Below are 21863 nucleotides of genomic sequence, written 5' to 3' on the forward strand. Positions count from 1 at the left end.
ACTCTATTTATTACTATTCTCACCTTGGTGGAGTTCCTAAGAGTGCCATCGTCAAAGGGGGTGGTGTTGGGCAGGCAGAGCCCTGCCCCCAGGCGTCTGAGCGCCTTCTAAGGCTGGGCCTGGAGTGAGAGTTTGGGGGGTCAGGGGCTGTGAGGGCCTGCCCACCGTAATGGAAATGGCACATGGAGGAAAGGATCCTTCAGGCTGGGCAGTGGGGAAGGTCACTCAGGCATCCAGAAACCTTCCTCAGAACCTGTCTTTGAATTAAATCTCAACTCATATCTTCCAGAAGCCTGAGGTGAGATGTCTGGCCATGTTGCTCGTGCCGTCGCCCTCAAGAAGCCAAACAGGCTCTCAGAGTCTCTCAGGCCCTGCCCCCGGACGTGGCCCCGCCCCAGAGCATGCTGGGCAGGACCTCCCCATAGATCCCTCCCATTGCCAATGTATTCCTCCAGAGGATTCTGAGCTCTGCTTGGTGTTTCCAGCTGTGATGAGGTAAATGTAGTCTTGGTCCTCTGGAAAAGTAGATAATTAAGGCAGATAGTCCACACATGTGAAAGTGTTGTGACTTGGAAAGGGCGGGCAGATCCCAGGTTGGGAGGATTAAGGAAAGCATTGAGGGAAACCTTTCAGTATGGTGGGAAGGAAGGAGGAAAGAAGAGATGGAGGATCTCATTTTGGTTTTGGTTTTGTTTTGTTTTGAAGTTTTTATGAAGAAAAGTTCCCATCTGATGACTTCTCTGTTTCCCTCTGGTGGTCCAGCACATATGATCAATGAGCGAGGAGTGTGGACAAGGTGTAGGAAAGTGGAATTGTTTTGAGAACTTAGGCAAGCGAGTTGACTGAGAAAACAATCACAGAAGCTCCCCCGAGACAGGGCCTCTGTTTGTTGCCTCCACTGGGTGTCCCAAGTGCTTGGAAGAGCGTCTGGCACATGGTAACACAGGAGGAATGACTGGATTCTGAGGCAGTGGTGGAGCTGAGCAACAAATGTAGAACAGAAGTTTATGGGGCACAAACACACTTGTGTGATTTTATCCAAAAGGAAGCAGGCCCTTATTTGAAGGCAGTTCTAAAACAGGCAGAGTTGGATTTTGCTAGACAGGACAAATGAAAGAAGGGGGTAGGCTGTTTAGAGCAGAGCAGTATATTTAGGTTTAGGATTAAGTGATGCCCCATGAAGTTTTGCTTGGAGAGGGAGGAAATGAAGACAAAGGTTGTCAGGTGAGCAGGGGAAAGTATAGAGTGGCTTGTAGTTCCTGAATAGGTTGAGGAATTAGCATGCTGAGGGCATAAGCTGAGTGGATAAAGGGAGGAATGTCAGACTGTATTTTTTCAGAACACACAAGTGTTGCTGGTGATAAGTTCTAGGATATGGCCGTAACTGAACTGGAATGAAGGTAAAGGACTCTAAGATGAGAAGGAGCAGACAGTGAGAGATCAGATCATTGGATGGTCTATCCGGATGGATGTTGGGGCCTCTGATTGATTCCTTCCACTTTGAGTTCCTTTCCTGTCCTCCACAGAATTGGCATTTCCTCTAACTCTAACCTTCAGTCCATGGCATGACTCTGGACAAGAAGGCAGAAATGGGGTGGTGAGAGAGAGGGCTGAAGTAGACATCCGTTTTGTTTTTGTTTTTATTTTGACACTCAGCATTCACTCACCTTCTAAAAATAGTCCTTCTTTTGCCCTCTGGGGATCTAACCCCATTGTCAGTTTCAGTCCATGTCAAGTGGAGTTGTTTATCACTAACGCTCTTACTTTAAAGGAGGGCATTGAAGTCAGGCTTGGCCAAAAAGATTTGTCCATGCTTTTGGCAACAGCGTTTGGTCAGGGATGGGCATGTGACCCAACTGGAGACAATAAGGCACAGTGGGACTTTTGAAGGGACTAGTGGGAGAAACAACCCATTTTTGGCTGTGCTTTTAGTTTGGAAGATGTAGCTACGAACTTGCCAGACAGACTTACAAGGTAGCCAGTCCAGAATCTAGAGCAGAGAAATGGATAGAAACTGAAACTTGATGACATCAGCTGAGCCCCAATATGAATCCTCCTGCCTGAGGGCAGCCTTACTCCCAGACCTTTTTCAGGTGCCTGAGTCAACAGATCCTGTTTTTAAAGTCAGTTGAATTGTACTTGCCATCATTTACATCCAAAGAATCCCTCACAGCGTAAGGGGGCTCTCCATCCCTGGCTCCCTCTTCTGTGCTAGCACTCTGAATATATATTACCTTCTCTGTCCTTCAGGTCGTGCCCTTCTATAAAAGAGGGTAAAGAAACCTACTTCAAAGCATTGTAAAGTTTAAATGGGATAATATACATAAAAAGCATAAATTTGTTTCACAAGATTGAAGTACAATAAGCAGTACTTAATTTTTCTAAATTAAATTAAATCTGGCTCAAAGACCCCATTTTAAAGGGTAGGAAGATATACAATAGTAGTCATTAATGGGAGCTTTTTGCCTATTTAGTTAAGTATTCACCATCAAATATGTAGGTAAGAGCCTGTGATCTTGAGTCCATCTCGGTTGCCCCTGGGATTTTCATTGCCCAAGCCCTTCAGGCCCATTGAAAGGCCAGTGGCTGCACAGCCTCTGTGCTAAGTGTGAGCAATGCCGTGTCTTGCGACAGCTCTCAAGATGATGGGGCTTGATGATTAGTCATCTCAGCATCATCACTTCATCCCTTAAAACATTGTGCTGTCTCCTAGAGGACTTCCACACAGAACCCGTCCACCTAAGGGACTCGTGTCTACATCCTGATTCTCAGGGTCTTGGAGCCACTGCTACCTTTAGGCAACTCTCCTTCTCTCACCCCAGCACTTGTGTCAACCCCTATCTCCTCTCTCCTTGGAGCAGCCAGCTAAAGTCTCCTCCCACATGAGGGTCTGGACAGGACTGTACAACAGGTGTCTCACTACTTCTCCTTGGGTTCAGGAAACATGAAAGCCATTAATAACTCCTGAACCCAGAAGCCCAGAACTTCCTGTAAGACAAATGAGGAAAGGTAACTTTTATTCCTTCTGGAGTCCCCTCAGGTGGAGGGTAGAAACAGCATTATCCTGCTTCAAATGAAGGTTGCCTCAAGCTGGGCAAGAATCCCTGCAAAGGAAAATTACCTACTCTTGTCAGCCCAACCCCCTCCCACAGTGAAGCATTGCTAAACTTGCATAATACTCAGTTCCTTCTCTACCTCCTGGCCCCCATAGAAGGAAGGAACAGACCCCGAGTCTCCTGGGAGAGATAGGGAGGCAGCCTCCACAAATCTCTGAGCTTCCACTTGGCCTCCCTAAGGAAGACCAAACGTGTCCTTGTGACCCCAGGAAAATAGCCTGATTTAGGCTCTGATCCAGGGCCAGTGGAAGTTCCAGAGGAAAGGCCTCAAGAGGAGCCCCGGGGCCAGCCCCATGGCCAAGTGGTTAAGTTCGCATGCTCCGCATTGGCGGCCCAGGGTTTCACTGGTTCGGATTCTGGGTGTGGACATGGCACTGCTCATCAGGCCACGTTGAGGCGGCATCCCACATGCCACAACTAGAGGGACCCACAACTGAAATATACAACTATGTACTGAGGGGATTTGGGGAGAAAAAAAGAAGAAGAAGATTGGCAACAGTTGTTAGCTCAGGTGCCAATCTTTAAAAAAAAAAGAGAGAGAGAGAGAGAAGAGCCCCTTCTCGTAGCCTTGGCCCCTTCATTGTGGCTGCAGATTAGGGCACAGTTCTGAGTGTTAATCCATGTGAAGGCTGCCTCAAGAAAGCTGATTCCCTTAGGCAGCACCTGGTACCAGAGAAATTCACAGTACCTGAAGCTGGGATCTGGGGTTCCCATACCCAAGCCACATCAAGGTACCAGTCAATTCATGCATTTTATTGGCCCTGACATTAGGTTTGGAGTGTGGGCTTGAGGGTATAAAAATTCAGGTAACCCATTCCCATCACATTCTATGTCACTGAAAATTCTTCAGGCGCCACAGAATATCGTGTAAATGAGACCCCCACGCCCACCCCCACCCCCCACGTCCCCCAAGCTGCACAGCACTGATCTCTGGGTATAAGCAGCAAGCCCATGAAATCTGTTTGTAGAGAAATTCATCCTCATCTCTCCAGTCACTGTTCAGCTAATACGTTTTCCTTCTTTTGGTAAGAGTCCTGCTTTCCCATAGGAACTGGAATCTGGGAAAAAGGAAAACAGTACTAGAAGCAGAACAAGAGTGTGGGATCACTCCTGGGTGGTACTGTCACCTCATTTGGACAGTTCACTACCTAGATGTGCTGAGTGTGCAAATTCTGTCTCATTGCCTCATCCAGTGTTTCTCTGAATAGAAGCAAATATCTGGGCACCAGGTATGACTTGTTTTGTGACCCCAGCCAGTAAGTCAGCCCTTATGAGCCACCACCTCTCCCTTGGTTAGAAGCTGTTTGGCAATGGGTTCATGGAAGACATCCCAGAATGGGAGCTACATGCTGAATTCCCTAGTACTGGCTTTGCCATCGATTGTGTGATTCATCCTCTCTGATGTTCAAGCTGTGAGAAGCAAATTTGAAATGATGGATGTGCTATATTAAATATATCAATAAGAGCAGAAGTTAAACCTTGCAAGCTGTAGGGTTTGCTTCCTCTATAAGCCTGGCTATCTCTATGGGAACTGAAGGTTGCTTCTTTAGGCCTGTAGTCGGGGAGCTAGAGCAGAGTGGAGATACGGTGGCGGAGTGAGGATGAGCCGTCTTGCACCTAATTTTTCCTCCCCTCTAAGTCTGAATACTGGCAGTGGCGAGGCAGGTGGTTCTAAGGGCTCCTTTCACTTTACCGTTCATGATGACCCCACACCGCCTTTACCTCCATGCCACCTTTCCCTCCTTCTTTGGATGCTTCAATCTCTTTGATGTTTTTCTTACCAGACGTTACTCCGCTTAGCCATTAAACAGCTTTAACTTTGATGACGTGGATATGGATGAGCACAAGGATCCACTTGGTCCCTTTGGTCACTTTTGCTTCAGTAAACTCAGTGGGATGTCCAAGAAGAAACCCTTGTGTTAGGAAGAGTTCTAAGAAGGTTCCAAAGATCCCTTCTTTTGCTAGTCACACCCTTGTATAAACTGCTCCCCTTGAGTGTAAGCTGGACCTCATGATTTGCTTCTGACTAATAGGATAAGGGAAAGGTGATGGGATATCATTTCCCTCATTAGTTTACAAGATTGTGACTTGTGTCTTGCTAGCAGACTCTCTCCTGGCTTTGATGAAGCAAGCTGCCATGTTGGAGAGGCCTACATGACAAGGAACTGAAGGTTGCCTCCGGCCAACTCCAGCCAACAGCCATCCAGGAATTGAGGCTCTCAGTCCAACAGGCCTTGAGGAACTGCATCCAGCCAGCAGCTATAGAAGTGAGCGAAGAAGTGTGTATTTCCCCAGGCAAGCCTTCAGCTGAGACCCCAGCCCCAGCTGACACCTTAATTGCAGCCTTGTGAGAGACCTTGGAGCAGAGAACCCAGGTAGGCCTTGCCTAGATTCCTCACCAACAGAAACTATGAATTAATAAATATTTGGTTTTTTAAGCCACTAACTTTTGGGGTATTTGTTATATAGTAACTAACACACCCCTAAATTACTGTAACCTTGGTGTAAGATGCAGCATGGCTGGGAAGGCAGGCACCAAATGAGAGGACGACCTCCTTGACAACATTCCTGGAGATACTGTCTTCAATCTCGAAGACTATCCCCAATTCTCTTAGCTGCAGTGGTATCATTGTGCTCCCCCCAGCCCTGATTAGTCTCCAGGAGGTGAGGCCTAGGTAAGGTAGTGCTGGGTGGAGTGGATGGCCAGGATGTGGGGTGTTAATCTGTCTGGAAGGGACATTGTGAGCTCGAAGTGACCCTCAGGGATCATGAGGAGTGATGATAAGGTCATTCTTCCCCTCCTCATTTTTTCCTTCCTTTTCCACTCACTCCACCATTCCTTTTTCCCTACTTGTTTTCTCCTTTTGCCCCAAATTCTGGGTGGCTGCCCGACGACCATTCCTACAAATGATAGCCAGGTGATCTCTTGGTCTTGCAATAATTCTACCAAGCTGGGCATCCTGAGGAAGTTTCCCTCGGGAGCGGCTCCTCCCATTCCTTGAGGTGTCCTCACATGCAGGGAGACCTCATTGTCGAGCTCAGAATGTGCCTTACAGACAGATTAACACCCCACATATAACAGATTCTTCAGCGGGACCCACCCAGTTCCTGGACCCTGCCCTGGCCACTCCAGTGTCCACAATCGCAAAACCCATCCATACACACACCTGCACTGACTGCTCACCTGTGAGATACTCAGGAATCAGCAACTTTTTCTAAATGAAGGTAAGTTACCGTTTTCAGGAAAAGATTCATATCTCTGGTCCTTTTCAGAGCTGCAAGGTCTCTCCTCCCGTCTGCTCCAGGAAGGGTAGAGGAAGGGGAAGGGTGAACTGCTCCCCGTTTCCGTTAGGGTCAGCTGAGGCGTGGGGACGTGGCCCACCACCCAGACCTCCTGAGGGAGAGAAAGGCTCTTAGGAGCAGGTGACATTCATTCCTCACCAAGAGATCCAAGAGCAACATTTCCCCCTGCCACTCACCTCAGGGCCTAAACACCCCCACACTTCCAATTCCAAAACTTTCTGAGGCAACAAGGGGAAATTCTGGCTGTATCCTTCCAGAGGAACGCATCCCACCCCGCAGCTGTGTATAGTTCAGGATAGTGAGGGAGCAGATGGAAAGACAAGTTGAGCCAAGTTCTGGACTTGAAGGGTTTTTCTCATTTTGAAAAGGCCCGGAAGTTTTTAGAGTAAACTTTTTGTACTTTTTATGAAAAAGTAAAGTGTTTTAAGTACAGGACATCTGAATAAGGTCAAATACAGGACCCAAGATAAAACTGAGAAAGCCACTGTCAGGCCCCCTACAAGGGACTGGTCATCTTGCAGAAACCGAAAGAGGAAATCAGTCAGAGCTGACTTCCCTCCTTCCTTTCCCTGAGCATAAGCGCTGGGAACCCCAAATCCACTCCCCCAAAGCACCACACAGAGAACACTACTCTCTCCTAGCAGAAACATTTATTGAGGACGATCAGTATCCTTGGTTGTGCTAACCATGGTTCTCATCAGAGGATGTGTTCTCGTGAAAACTGCAATGCTTTCTCAACAAGGACTGAATGATTTCTTTGGGGATATTTTTCCTCCCTGGAAGTGTTGGAGAAGCATTTCCTGTTTGAATAGAAGAGTCAGATCTCTGAACACAGTGCTTTCATTAGAGGTGAGGGTGGCCGGAGGGACGTGGCATACATCATGCATGCAGGTGGGTCTTGGATAGGGCACAGACTCCCTGTAGGGTGAGGAAGGGGGTTGACTCTGGCATAAATGCTGGTCCTTGAAGGCCACAACTTTCCAGGGCTGTCTGATCCTGTCTCTTTTCTGTCTAACCCTTGTACGAAAACTCTTGTCAGGAGGGGCAGCATCTTGGCTGCAGGATGTGGTCCTTGCCCATTCCCCTGGCTGTGGGTCAGAGAGCCCCGTAGTTGGAGGGATGCCCCTCGTCAGGCTGTACCTGGGCCTGCAGTTCCCCCTTCTGCTGACTTAACTCTGCAGCCTCAGGTTCGTAGCTACATGCCAGTTTCTCCTCTAGGATCTTCCCGATGGCTGCCATGAGCTCATGAGCTTCAGGAGGCCCACAGCTCACGAGAGCTTCACTTTGAGCTGGGTCTCAGAGCGCTGCAAAGGTTGACGTGAACTTGACTTTTTGCTGGGGACTTTCCTGCCCTGTGATTTTTTTCTTGGAATTAATCCACTGAAAAAACTGCCTCATTATTTTTCTGAAGTAACTTTCAGGAGGAAACTGTTCATTCTGTGACAGATACGGGGAAGTGCCCTCTAATTCTCTGTCCTCAATAGAGTGGCTCTTCTTTCTGGCTTTAGACGTCCCAACTCCTGAATCCTCGCTTCCACATTCTCCTGCTCTGGAGTCCAGAGGTCTCACTCTCTTTGCAGCTGGTGGGAAATTCCTATCCTGGCATTTCCATGAGACATGCTTAGAGGCCCAGGGTTCCCGCTAATCTCCATTGTCCTCCAAGTGGACTTGCAGCACCTGGGAAGCTCCCATGTCCCCACTGGAGACGCTCTGGGACTGAGTCAGTGAGGAGTCGAAGGCAAGCTATCTGAAGTAAGGGATATGTCAGCGGGAGAGCCTTTAGGCTGGCTATGTTCCTTGCTCTTCAATTGAAACTTCAACTCGGTAGGGAGCTGTTTTTTAATGTCTGATGGTTTGGAATCTTGGGGAACTGGTATTTTTGATGAGGGACGTTCACTGGTCAGGGTAGTTTCTACTTTGCTCACATTGATATTTACCATTTGGGAGCTTCCCAACTTGTTGGTTGTCAAGATGTCACAAGATTGTGATGTAAGAACGCACAGCTCCTCAGCCTTGAATATCTCCCTGAAGTTCATGGTGGACGTGGAAAAATGTTTTGAATTCTTCTCCACTATCTTTTGGCCCTGAATCATGTCCTCTCTATCACTGGAACTCACATTCTCATCCCTTGGCACATGTCCAGCCCCAGCTTGCCTTGTGGGCACCTCTCAGCTGCATCTGTTATTGTCTAGTGCAGTCTTACTGTGACTCACTTTGTCTATAAAGCTGTGTGTGAGGATCTCTGAAGTCTGTCTGCCATGCTCGATTGCCTGGATGTCCTTGGCAAGCTCCCGGTCGATATCAGAGTGGGATGGTTTTAGGGACCCCTGTCCTTCGTTGCCCACAGATGAGGTAGCAGGGAGTGGAAGATCCAGGATGGGGACTGAATTCGTTGTTTGCAACTTATTTCCCTGAAAACTTTTAGAGCTTCCCTCAGGGGGCTTGGAAACCTCAGCTTTGGAATCCACCCCAGAAATATAGGTGGCTGAGGAGAGAAAGTCAAATTGGGGAAGAGGCCATGTTTTGGCTTCTCTCAACTTATAGGATTTTATGGATTCAAGAACTTTGAGGGGTAGGCCCCACCTCTGACTCACACGAAACCTTATAATATGGGCTTCTAGCACTTGTCGGGTGTTGGGATCCAGAAAAGAAAGCTCTGGAGTGGTCATCTGGGGGTGGACCCCACCTACTGTTATGTTTTTCAAATTTCTGTTTTCCATATTGTTCTGGGAACTCCCAGAAGGAGGGGATGGGTTGTCTTCAGCCAGCCATGAATGACACACCCCAAGGGGGCTCCTCCCCGCAGTGATCTGCCAAAACTTCTGGCTTAGATGTAATCTAAGAATGGTTTTCATTTCATTCTGGTCTGTGTCCTTCCTTGAGACATTTAAGAGTTCATTCCCTGAGTAATTCCTTGAGTGACACACACAGCTACTTTTTGTCTCTGAGGCAGCCCTCAGACTCTTCAGTAGGTAGCATTCTGAGACCCTTGGAGGACTATCTTCTGGGCTCTTCTCTAGGATATATCCAAGATTCCTCTTCATGTCCTGCCTTAGTTGAAACTTTGTTGAGATCGTCTCATGGAAGCTTCCTGGGAAACTCAATTCAGTCTCTGCTCGATCCTTGCTACTCTGGCCCTGAAGCTGACGGAGCTGTGAGTGTGCATGTCTGCCTTTTTGCTGAGATGTTTCTGTGCATTTACACAGAGACTCTAGATTCCTACTGGCATGGAGGCAGCAGTGTGAAAATAGCCTCCTTGGAATGTGGAGCTCCATTTTATCCTGGGGTTCACTGGTGATATGAAAATGGCCAGAAAGGACAGAGACTGGCACATAGGCATGTGAGGACTGGCTGACCAAAGGAGGGGTGAGAGCTTGAGGACAAGTGGCTTCTTGAGATTTTTGGAATGCAGGGACTAAACCCCACAGACTTTCTTGTTGCTTCTGCAACATGTGCCATTTCAGGTGTTGATTTTCATTTGAGATATGAGAGTCTGACTCAATCTGGGATCTATGGAAAGACACTCCATGGTCCCTAATCTGGGATAGAGAAGAAGATGGTAGGATTGAGAGTGGGGATTGAAGGTGGGCATGGGGCTGGACCTGAGTGAAAGGTGGGGGCTGGGATTGGGGGTTGGTCTGAGAGAAGGGTTGCGGATGTACATCGGGGAGGGGAGGAGGGTGAGAATGGGGAAGTGGTGGAGATTCTTGATCCCACATCTTGACTGCAGAAGCATTACAGATTCCATTGAATAAGACAAAATGAGACCCTAGTGGGGCACTACTTCTAGAAACCAGGAGAGTGGCCACCAGGGACTCACTGTGCAGAGAGGGAAGACCCCAAAAGAGCTGGGTATATTTCTGCTGCAAGTTTTCTCCCAAAGTCTTGACATACAGTAGCTGTTGACAAATGCTCAGCTGCTCTGGTTTGCCTGTGATGTCCCAGCCAGTTTAGGGGGCTGTGGTGTCTTGTACGTCAAGTGGCTGCAATGAATTCCCTGAAGACATCCGTTGGTTTTCTGAGCACATTTGTTTTGAAAATAGTCCTTCCTCCTTTTCTTTCTTCTCTAATATCTGGAAATCCATTCTCTTTTTTATTTGTCTTGCCAAGAATGCCTGGCCGTTAAGGCCAAGGAAAGAATGGCTGCTGGCCTCCATGTGATTGGTAGCAGAGTCTCCCCAGAGACAGGTCTCTGGTAGACGGAGGGAAACTTGCTCTCGTTGAAAATCAGAGTGTGATAATGTGGGGAGGAACATGTTCTTGGCAGGAGCCTGACAACAAGAGAATTCTGAAATTGACAGACTTGAATGGTCAGTGCCTCTGACTGTTGGGACATAAGTGGACAACCCACCAGGGCTATCTGGAGATGAGTTCTCTGGAACAGACTTCAATAAGATGGAAACCGATTTAGATTGAGTCGCAGTTAAAGGGTGGTCTGTCGGTGGTGAGACAGACAGGCTTGGTGGTGTGTGATGACAAGCCACTGAATCATTGGAATTCATTATCTGGGACAAATTTGGTAAGGCGTTAATATCTTGGGAAAGGGTGCGGTCAAGAGAGAAGATCGTATTCAGAGACGGAGTGGCCTCTGGTTGGAGAATAGGACCCGTTGCCTGGGTGTCATGTGGTGGCAGAGGGGGAAGGGCAAGGGGTTGGGGTGGGGAACGGTCTGCTGGGAATTTGGACTCCAAGGGAGGAAAAGGCTCTGGTGGCATAGAGTGACCCGGTGGTGAGGGTGAAAGAAAGTCAGCTAAGGGTGTCGTTGGGTTAGGTGAGAGGACGGAGGGGGGCGGTGGGGAAGGGTCAGGTGGAGGGGATGGTGTTAGGTCTCCTGGAGGGACTTCTGAGAAGGCGGAGGACAGAGTGAATGATGACTCAGTCCCATAAGCTGTGGAAGCCAGAGAGGACACAGAGGCAGTATCATCTTCCAGGTCCTCCAGGAACAGCAGCCGATTGACCTCCATGGTTGTGTTATTACACACCTCACAGGAGGGGTCTGGACATAGCAGTTGACGAAAGCAGGTGGTATCGTGATACTGGCCCCGGGGACTGAAGGAGACAGGATATACATAGCTGCAGCCAGGACCAGAACAAATATATGGGGCCCTGGTCTGACAGAGGTAGGGGCACCCATTGCATAGTGTCCTTTCACATCCCCCCACTTCCTTGAGCTCACAATCTATGTTGTTTCCTTCTCCCTAAGACTTTCACAATCTGGATTTCAAAATCTGAGGATTTTCCCTCCCTTATCAATCTCACGTTTCACTGAGGCCCTAGAAATTCTTAGACCCTGCTAAGAAGCTGGATACAGGAAAGAAGGATTGTGTTTAGTCACCTTTGCAGCAGAGAAAGCACCTTCCTTGCCTCCTCTGCTTCGCTCTGGCAAGCTCTCCAACCTGGGAAACCAGGAAAGTGATGAAGACAGAAGCAAAGAGATCTTTTAGGAGGCAGAGTAGAATGTCCTTTATGGTACCCTTGGTAGATTGGACTTGGAGAGCTCTAAGAATTAGGATTCAAGATCGCACGGTTAATGATAATAATAAAGCTCACGTATGTATGTTGCTTTATCATTCACAAAGGGCTTTCATTCATATATGTATGTCATCCCATGTGAGGCTCAAAAACACCATGTGAGGAACATAGGTCACTGGTTACTTCAAGGAAGAATCTGATCATCCAGGAAGTCAAAGTACTTTCACAAGGTCAGGAGACAGAAGTTCTGACTCTTGACATCTCGTATGGCCACGTATTGGGCAACGCACATTGCCCAGGTCCATCACTGCTTCATGCCCAGATGTGGGCAGAGCAGGAATCTGAGAAATGTTTCAGGTTCTGACTGCTTTCCCATGAGCCTCTCCTCTGAGGGCTCTGTTTTCTGAGAGGGACTGTATCTAGTGATTGACATCCTCAGAGACCATGGACCTGGGACCTCACGGAAAGGACAGGAAGGGTTACCCTTGGAGAGCTCAGGTGGGATAGGTAGAACTTTACCACTTGGTGTTCCACCTTTTCTTCTCCTCTTGGCTCTGCCCTGACACTGAGAACAAAAAGAAAAGAATGAGGGGCTGGGACTCATTGGTCTCACTTCTCTGTTTAGGAAAGTCAGATATTTGTTATCCAAAAATAATATGACTCTCTATTTTAATTCCTATAATTTTGCGTTCCTTCCTTTTATTAATTTTTAAAGGTGATAAAATACTTTCAGTTTTTCCTTCTTTGAAAACCTCGAAGGAGGATTTTTGGCTAGAGTCCACACTTGATATTCTCAGTCAGAAGTCCTCTGCTCAAGGAGGGCATAGCCTCTGAGGCCCACAGTCACATCTGTGCTTCCTCAGATAGGCCCCTGTATCCTGGGACAGAGCTCTTGCTCCAGCATCTGCTCAGAGACTCAGCTCTGTTCTCCTGATCTGCCCAACACGAAGGAAGGCTTGGCAAGTGGCGCCTGACATGGCAAGATGACTCATGATCAAGTGCTGGGAACGGTGTTCTCCTACACAGATCTGAAACGCTAAATAACTGAATCAAGGACTACAGAATCACTGTTTGGGATTTTATTTGGGAACCTACCAGCACACCCAGATAGTCTGTGAGCTTTAAATGGAATCCTTAGTCCTCCCTGAAGCCCTAGTTCTGCCTGTTCTCTTCCCCTAAGAGAGCAATGGTCTGTCCTCTCCTCAGACTTCCCATTTTAGGTGTCTCTCTGGCCCAGCCAAAGTCATTTAAAAATGTGAGAAAGGGAACAGGAAAATAAAGAATTATCCTTTGAGGAGTGCCTTTTGGTTCCAGCTCCAACACTTAAAGATCTTGGGAGTCTTTACTACGGTCCTTAGGAGAAGCAAAAGCTGAGCAAACTGAAAATCAATGGCTTTTCTTGAAGTCACCAGAGAATTGAGGTTGCAGGGCAAACTACTACCCAAAATCTTCAGAGAGGGTGAATGCAGAGAATCACAGTTAAGATCAGCTTACCTGGAGCAGAAGCCACTAGAGCCATAAACTGGTAGAAACACGTAAAAGACACTGACAAACTGCTGAGGATGCATGTGGGCTAGCATGAAAGTGAGAAACTCCTGGAGGACCATTTAAGGGGAGGGCCCACCTACTCATGAGTTTTACTTCCAGGAACCCTACTAAGTTCTCACAGTGAAGAACCATGAAGAAACTCTGATGTTTCTGGCACGGGAGGGTGGGGAAGAAAGGTTACCATTTTGAAAGGATTTTGAAATATCCCCTGAGTGTGCTCCATAATAAAAGCCTCCTCAGCAGGGGAAAAGAGTACCAAGCCTTATCCCACGTGGGTGAAGGGCAATTACCCAACTGCAGCCCCCTGTAGCCTTCCGGTCTCATCTAAAGAGTTCAAAGAAAAGAAAAAAAAAGCTCAGAAACACTTGTGAACGTCACAACCCAGGGACACAGGCCCACTAAAAGATTTAATTATATCCCCTCCGTTAACACCTTCCCACCGCATCCCCAGGGCTGCAGTATAGTGATGGGATCATAGCTGAAAGAGTTGCAAGGCATAGGCTCTGTTTAAGGAGGAGATTTAGGGGAACCTAAAGACACAAGAAACACAAAAACAAGGACACTAGAGGAAATTGAGGCCTCTGACATGCACAGCTACGGTAAATATTAAACACAGCCCAACACCTAGCCAGATGAGCATAAAACTTCACACTAAAGGTTTATTTATTTCAGTTCCTATTTCCTAATACAGCATGTCTGGCTTTCAACCAAAAATTACAAGGCATGCTAAAAGGCAAGAAAAAACAGTCTAAACAGACAAAGCAAGCATCAGATCCACATTCACATTGACACAGGTTTTGGAATTATCACACATAGAATCCAAAATAACCATGATTAGTATGTTAAGGGCTCTGATGGAAAAAGTAGATGGCACACAAGAACAGATGAGGAATGTCAACAGACAGAGGGAAATTCTAAGAAAGACTCAAAAGGAATGTTAGAAACCAAATACACTACAAGAAATGGAGAGGGCCTGTGATTGGCTCATCTGTAGACTGCATACGGCCAAGGAAGGAATATGTGAATTTGAATATATGTCAATAGAAACTTTGCAAACTGAAATGCACAGAGAAAAAGAAAAAAAAAATTAAAGCCCAGACTATCCAAGAACTGTGAGACAGTTTCAAAATATGTAGCATGTGTAATTGGCATACCAGAAGGAGAAAAGAGAAAGAACAGAGTAGAAAAATATTTGAAGTAATAATGGCCAAGGATTTTCCAAATTAATGACAGGTTAACCATAGATTGTAGAAGCTCAGAAAAGACCCCAACAAGATAAATACTAAAAAAGTCTATACTTGGACATATCATTTTCAAACTGTAGGAAACCAAAAGATAAATCTTGAAAGAATCCAGAGGAAAATAAACACCCTACATCTAGAGGAACAAGGATGAGAGTTGTGGGATTCTCATCATAAACCATGCAAGCAAGAAGAGAGTGGAGTGAAATATTTAAAGTGTTGAAAGAAGAAAAAACACCACCCACCTAGAATTTTATATCTAGTGAGATTATCATTCAAAAGTGAAGGAGAAATAAAACCTTTTTCAGATAAACAAAAACTGAGGGAATTCATCAGCAGCAGACCTGCTCTGCAATAAATATTTTTTAAAAGTTCCTCAGGGAGAAGGAAAATGATAACTTGGATCTTCATTAAAAAGAGGAAGAGAAGGAATAAATTAAGGTAAAATGAAACTTTTATTTTTCTTATTCTCAATTGAGCTAATAATAATAGTGACGATGTATTGGGTGATTATAGTATATGGATAAGTGAAAGGAATGAAAACAATGTTACAGAGGACTTACATTACTTATAAACGTATATTACAAACTCTACAGCAACCACTGAAATTTTTTTTAAAGAACAATTGATATAGTAAGAGATGAGAGAAAATGGAATCATAGAAAATGCTTGTCTAAAACCAGAAAACGCAGAAAAAGAGAAGAAAAAAGAATAGATATAATGAATAGTAAACAGTTATACACATTGTAGATATGAGTCCTACCGTATTTTTTAAAAATCGCTAAATATAAATTGTGTAAATTCACCAATTAAAAAACAGAGACTGTCAGTGGATAAAAAAACAAGACCCAATTAAATGTTGTATACAAAATGCCCACTTTAAAAATAAAGATACGGATAGATTACAAATAAAGACAGAGAAAAATGTACCCTGTTAACACTAACCAAAAGAAAACAGGAGTAACTATATTAATTTCAGACAAAGCAGACTTCAGAACAAGGAAAACTATCAGGGATAAAGAGGGGTATTACATAACCATAAAGGGTCCATGCTCCAACAAGACACACAGTCCTCAACATGTATACATCGAACAACATAGTCTCAAAATATGAGGCAAAAACTGGTAGAACTGCAAAGAGAAATAGTTGAATCCATTGTTATGTTTGGAGATTTCACCCTCTCTCTCAGAAATGGACAGATTCAGCAGGCAGAAAATCAGTATAGATGCAGTTGACCTGAACAGCACCATCAGTCAAGGTGATCTAATTGACATTTTCTAGAGTACTTCATCCGATAATACACATTCTTCTCAAACTCTCATGGAACATTCACCAAGATAGACCACGTTCTTGGCCACAAAACACACTTTAACAAAAATAAATAGAGATTGGACAAAGTATGTTTTCAGACCACAATGGAATTAAACTAGGAATCAATTACAGAAGGATAGCTGGAAATCCTAAAATGTTTGGAGATTAAACAACACGCTACTAAACACATTGGTCAAGGAAGAAGTCTCAAAGTATTTTAAACTAAATGAAAATTAAAATAGAACTTATTAAAATTTATAAGGTATAGCAAAAGCAGTACATAGGGGGAAACTGATAGCATTGAATGCATCTATTTGAAAAGAAAGATTTGATATTTCTGAGGGACCTGATTTACTTACCTGATTGATGTCTCTCTCTTTCCAAAATTTTGGGAAACATGGACTCCTCTTTAGGTAGCAGAGTGACAGAAGAAGGAGCCCCACCCCACACAGGAAGGCAGGGATGGGAATACCTAGGAGCTCAAGCTGGAGCTCAGCCGTGGTGCATTAACATTCCTCAGACAAAGAGGGTGATCTGCATCACCAGAAGTGCACTGCCACCTCAGGCAGCTGGGCGTTAAGAGTGCGCATTCTAGACTAGAGTTCCAGGCCCACGTCACAGAGCTTTAGCATAGACACCAAAGGTTCTTGATGGTCGGGGAGGGGAAAACACAGAAGTGATGAACCCACAACCCTTCCCCCACCATCCAGGCCAGCAAATCAGTCCACCCCTCTGAGGCCCTTTAGATCCTTCCAACTTACCTTCCAACTCCACATATTCACCATAGTGTATATTTCACCTTGGTGAAATTTTCTATTTATTCTGTTACCCAGCTATTACCTAAGAGCCTTTTATTGCTTGGTGATCTCCTTTTGGACCCCCACGTCATCTTTGAAAGTCGGTCCTGTGCCCAGGGATTTACATCCCCAAGATCTACTCGGCCTTCAACTAAAACTTCCCCTCATACATGATGTGTTTTTACCTGTATGAAACCAGAAATACACTCAGCAGCAGCCCCACCTCCCGTTATCTCCTCAAAAGAATCCCCTATCACCAAAAAGCATGAGAGAACAGAGTAGCCTGTATCAACCAACAGAAAGCATGAGAAAGAGGGCCACAAGGGCGTGGCACATCCATGGACCCAGGGCAAACAACTTGAAAATGTTTGGTAGTTGTTCTTTTCCCCGAATCCCTCTTAGGCTAGTCAGCCTCTAAAGGTTCTCAAATCTGGCCCCCTCCACCCATACGGTGTCTCACCCTGCTGCTCCCTCTTTTTCTCTGCCAAATCCCCTCCTCCCAGCAAAATTTTAAACTTTTCCATTATTTTACAGAGCAATTGTGCTGGACCATGACCTGCAGGGTCAAACTCATCTTGATTTAGGGACTAGGCTTCTCTCTAGCATAACTTCTAGTGAGCACAGTTGTAATCATATTTGACAGTACCTTTAGATTTTTTTTGAATCACACCTATGGTTACTTCTTCCATGAAAGGTTTTATGATTTTTTTCCCCATCTACTTTCTATCTTTTCCCCAAAATTCCCATTGACATCTCTGTACCTTTTTAAACAATAATGTCATTTTTGTTGATGGTGTATATATGATTATTTCATCTCCCCCCACGCTAGCTAGTCATTTAATAGTTATAACTTTTACAGCTTCATTGTTCAGTGCTAAACTGCTGGAATGAAGCCCTGTGTCATGTCCTCCCTTTGCCTGCCCGCATTCCCTCGCTGAGTCTGATGAATCTATCTTAGCCGCAGACACCCAATCCTTTCCCTCCCATGTGAGAGGGTTTACCAGTAATGACAGCTCCTTTCTTTCCCTGTCTTCTCCCTCATCCACAGCTTCACCATCGTCTCTACCCAAAAGGAAGGTACACTTCAAGCCCACCCCTCTCATGTACCCTCCCTCGACTGCAGGAGGTCTCTGTTCAGACAAATCCCTCTATGTATCTTTGCTTCTCTGGCATTGTTTTTTTTATAGTAAGTCTGGTCCTGACTGCCCCTAAGGTCCCCAGGACTCATGATTGTCAAATCATCCTTTAAAGTCTGAGCAAGATAAGCTCCACCAACAATAGTTTCAGGTGGGGCCGGCCCCATGGTCGAGTGGTTAAGTTTGCACACTCCGCTTTGGTGGCCCAGCATTTCGCCGGTTTGGATCCCGGGCGCGGACATGGCACATTCATGGACATCCATGTGTGTGTGTGTGTGTGTGTGTGCTGATATAGAGAGAAAGGGGAGGGAGGGAGCGGAGACAGAGACAAAGTGGAGAGATATCGAAAATGGGTCAAAATACTAATGGGTACACCTGGATAAAGGGTATATGGTTGTTTACCATCCATGCAACTTTTCCACAAGTTTATCTTTAAATAAATACATTTTAAAAATGGACCGTTGGCTGTTGTCCCAAATTTTGCCTAACCTTTGAAATTTCTGGCTTTGATTCCCGTACCTGCCAGCGCTAGCCTACCCAGACCCCAGAAGTGTGCAATGGTGACTTTAAAACAGTTGTCGCAGGTTCTGTCCCAGGCAAGAAACCCTGGATCCTCTTTGCACATTTAAAGTGTGCTAACATTTCAACAGGGTTTCACAAAATACTGGAAAAGAGCATCCCCCCCAAAATTTTTTTTTAAAAAATTACACATAATATAAAACAAGAACCAAAGGAAAGAACAAAATATTCAACATGTGTACAGCATGAAACCCTTAATTTCTTCCTTATCTGGTGCCACCGGGTCGTCCGTCTTCTGGGGTTTTGTGGTGTGAGTTGGTTTGCCGGCACTTCCTCTGCTCTGCTACTCAGTTACCACTCCTGCACCGGATTTCCGTCTTCAAAAATTGTGTTGACATCTTTTGTCATATCTTCTCCCCTTCTTGTCATCCTCAAGGGCCTTATTCTTTTTAAATCCTTTACTTGTTTTGGCAGCTTTATTGAAATATAGTTCACATACTATACAACTTACCCATTTAAAGTGTATAATTCCATGATTTTTAGTATATTCACAGATGGGTAACCATCACCACAGTCAATTTTAAAGCATTTTCATGACTTCAAAAAGAAACTTCATAACCTTTAGCTGTCATGCCCCTGTCCTCTCATCCTCCCAGCCCTAAGCGACCACTAGTCTACTTCCTCTCTCTCTAGATTTCTCTGTTCTGGACATTTCGTATGAATGGAATCATATGAGGTTATTTGTGACTGGCCTCTTTCACTTCTGCATAATGTTGTCAGGGTTTGTGCATATTGTAGCATGTATCAGTACTTTTTATTGCCAAAAAATATTACATTGTGTGGATATACCGTAATTTATTTACCCATTCGTCAGTTGATGGACGTTTAGGTTGTTTCCGTCTTTTGACCGTTATGAATAATACTGCTATGGACATTTGTGTACAAGTTCTTGTGTGGACATATGTTTTCATTTCTCTTGAGTGTATAGCTAGAAGTGGAGTTTCTAGGTAATATGGTAATTCTGTGTTTAACTTTTGAGGAACTGCCAGACGGTTTTCCAAAACAGCTGCACCATTTTTCATACCCACCAGCAGCATAGAAGGGTTTCAGTTTCTCGGCCTTCTAACACTTGCTATTATCTAACTTGTTGATTCTAGCCATCCTGTGTGTGAAGTGCTATCTCACAGTGGTTTTGATTTGCATTTCCCTGGTGACTAATGATGTGGAGCATCTTTTCATGTAATATTTTACTTTTGGGGAAGGAGAGGAGATAAAAAAGTGTTTGATCTCCTGTGTTTAACTCATCATACAGTAGCTCGTTTTAAATGTATTACAGGAAAGAAACTTTCTTCTAAATCTTTGAAAACACTTGCATGGTGATGTGAAGTCCTTATCACATGTACAGTTTTCTCCTTCTGTGCTCTCTACGTGCTGCAGTCACTGTGTGACTGAGGGACTGCAACACCGTGCACTGCATTTGCTTAGGAAGATTCCTTTCTGCGTGGGGTGGAGGGAGGAGTTAACTCAGTGACTTCTCAGGCTTGACTACAGGGCTGAGCAGAACTGATGGCCAGAGCATCTGAAGCTCAGTGCATTTCCTCCCCATGGCTCTGTCCATCTGTTTTGGGTCAGTGAGCTCCACAGGTAGTAAATGTCAAAGAAACGTGAGAGCTGTGACATGGGCACAAAGCATACACCTGAGAGACGGATGGCAGGATGTTCCCATGGGCTTTTGCCCCTTAACCGTAGTGTAGGAGACGGGCCGTATCACACGTGCCAGATGATAACTGTGAAAGTGGGGTAAGGGCTACATGGGAAGTTCCACTGCTCTTGTGCATGTTCAAACATTTCTGTAATAGAAAGCTTAAAATAATGAAAGAAGCTGGGTGCCTCCTAAAGAGAGGGAGGGGACGAGAGGAGACCTGGCAAGGGGGCTCAGTCCATCAAGACAAGGGTTTAGCTCTCTCAATAAGGACATTTCAGGAAGTGTAATCATTGAGGTTAGGAAGGAAACCTCTTTTCATATAACAGGAAAGAAGGAAAGGAGAAACGGGAAAAGGTTTTTGTGAAGGTTTATTGACGGAAAGTTCCTGTCTCCTGACTTCTAGTTCCTCTGTGATCAGTGGTCCAGCACATCTACTGAGCAAATGGAGACAGCCTAAATTTGAGGAAAGTGAAGGAGATTTGAAATACATTTGAGTGTCCCTGGAGAGAGAATGGAATAAGGAAACAGAGACCTAAGCTCCATTTGTCTTGTTCTCATGTTAGTAAGCATGGGATAATTCTTTGTGGAATGAGTGAGTGATTTCCAGCTGGTGCTGGGGCTGAATTTACTGTGGCATCGGTAGACTCCATTGTGAGATTTAATCCAATAGTGCTCAATTAGTTATAGGAAGGCATTTCTGGGAAAGGCAGAGAGATGGGATTTTGCCAGACAGGAAGGATTAAAAGGGATTGGATGGGGCCCATTAGTAGCGGAGCTTTTTAAATGTTGGTTAGCTGACAGACCATCGAGTCTACCCCGGAGAGGGAGGAAATGTAAACAAGAGCTTGACCGACAGACAAGGAGTAAGTGGAAAAATGAAGGGCCTGGAGTTGAAAAGTTAACAAGTGGCATATGAATCAGAAGAATGAGAGACGAGGCCAAGGAGTGGAATGTCCGACTGTAATAATCTGGATGGCTGAAGTGTTCCTGGTGATAAGCTCTGGAGTGTGGCAGTAACTACACTGGAATGGAAGGAAAGGACCCTAAGATGAGATGATGTAGAAACTGAGAGGCTGGTCTTTGGCTGGTCTATCCACATCGATGGTAGAGCCCTCCATGGCCTCCTCACCTCTTCAAGTCTCCTGCCCTGGGCCCCACCCCCTCCCAGGACCTCCACAGAATCTGCATTCTTTCTTTGACCTCAAGTTTCAGACATTGTGGGTTCAATGGCATAACTCTGGACAAGAAGATACAAGTGTGGAGTGAGAGAGGCTGTAGTGGACACCGGTTTTGTTTTTGGTTTTCGTTTTAACACCTAGCATTCACAAGCCTTTCTGGGAAAACTACCTCCAGTGCCCTCTGGGATACTCACCCCATTTGTGTAGTGTGTGTGTGTGTGTGCGCGCGCGTGCGTGTTCGGTTTTGTTACAATAGTTACCATTATACTTGTATCTTTTCTAATGTCCTCAGATTCCTTTCCCTTACTCGGAGTCTTATTTCGTTTGTCACCTATATCTTGACCCCCTCTTATTACTCATAGAACAATCATTTTATTCTATTTTTCCCTTTTTCTCCTCCCTTCCATTTTTAAAATCATGTTGTTTTTAGAAAACAAAATTGGTATTTTATTTTTCCACCCTTGTAGCCATCTTTATTTTACTTAGACGTCTACAACTTAATGTATTTAACGCTCACCATCATAATGCTTTTTGAAT

General features: G+C 45.2%; 1 protein-coding gene across 50 annotated transcripts in view; it reads left to right on the top strand.

Annotated features, from left to right (window-relative positions):
* Positions 1-21863, top strand: part of LOC138917980 (ral guanine nucleotide dissociation stimulator-like) — a 91560-nt gene that overhangs the window by 27447 nt on the left and 42250 nt on the right. For 23 of the 50 annotated variants that reach the window (XM_070237067.1, XM_070237076.1, XM_070237056.1 and 20 more), the window contains one exon: positions 5222-5491. The exons of 2 other annotated variants lie outside the window; for them this stretch is intronic. The gene's annotated coding sequence lies outside the window, so the exon portion shown is untranslated. Of the gene's footprint in view, positions 1-289; positions 496-5218; positions 5492-21863 lie in introns of all 50 variants that reach the window. 25 more of the 50 variants (XM_070237070.1, XM_070237069.1, XM_070237078.1 and 22 more) reach the window with 2 other exon arrangements.

Source organism: Equus caballus, chromosome 16 (genome assembly GCF_041296265.1).
Source record: "Equus caballus isolate H_3958 breed thoroughbred chromosome 16, TB-T2T, whole genome shotgun sequence".
Lineage (NCBI taxonomy): Eukaryota > Metazoa > Chordata > Mammalia > Perissodactyla > Equidae > Equus > Equus caballus.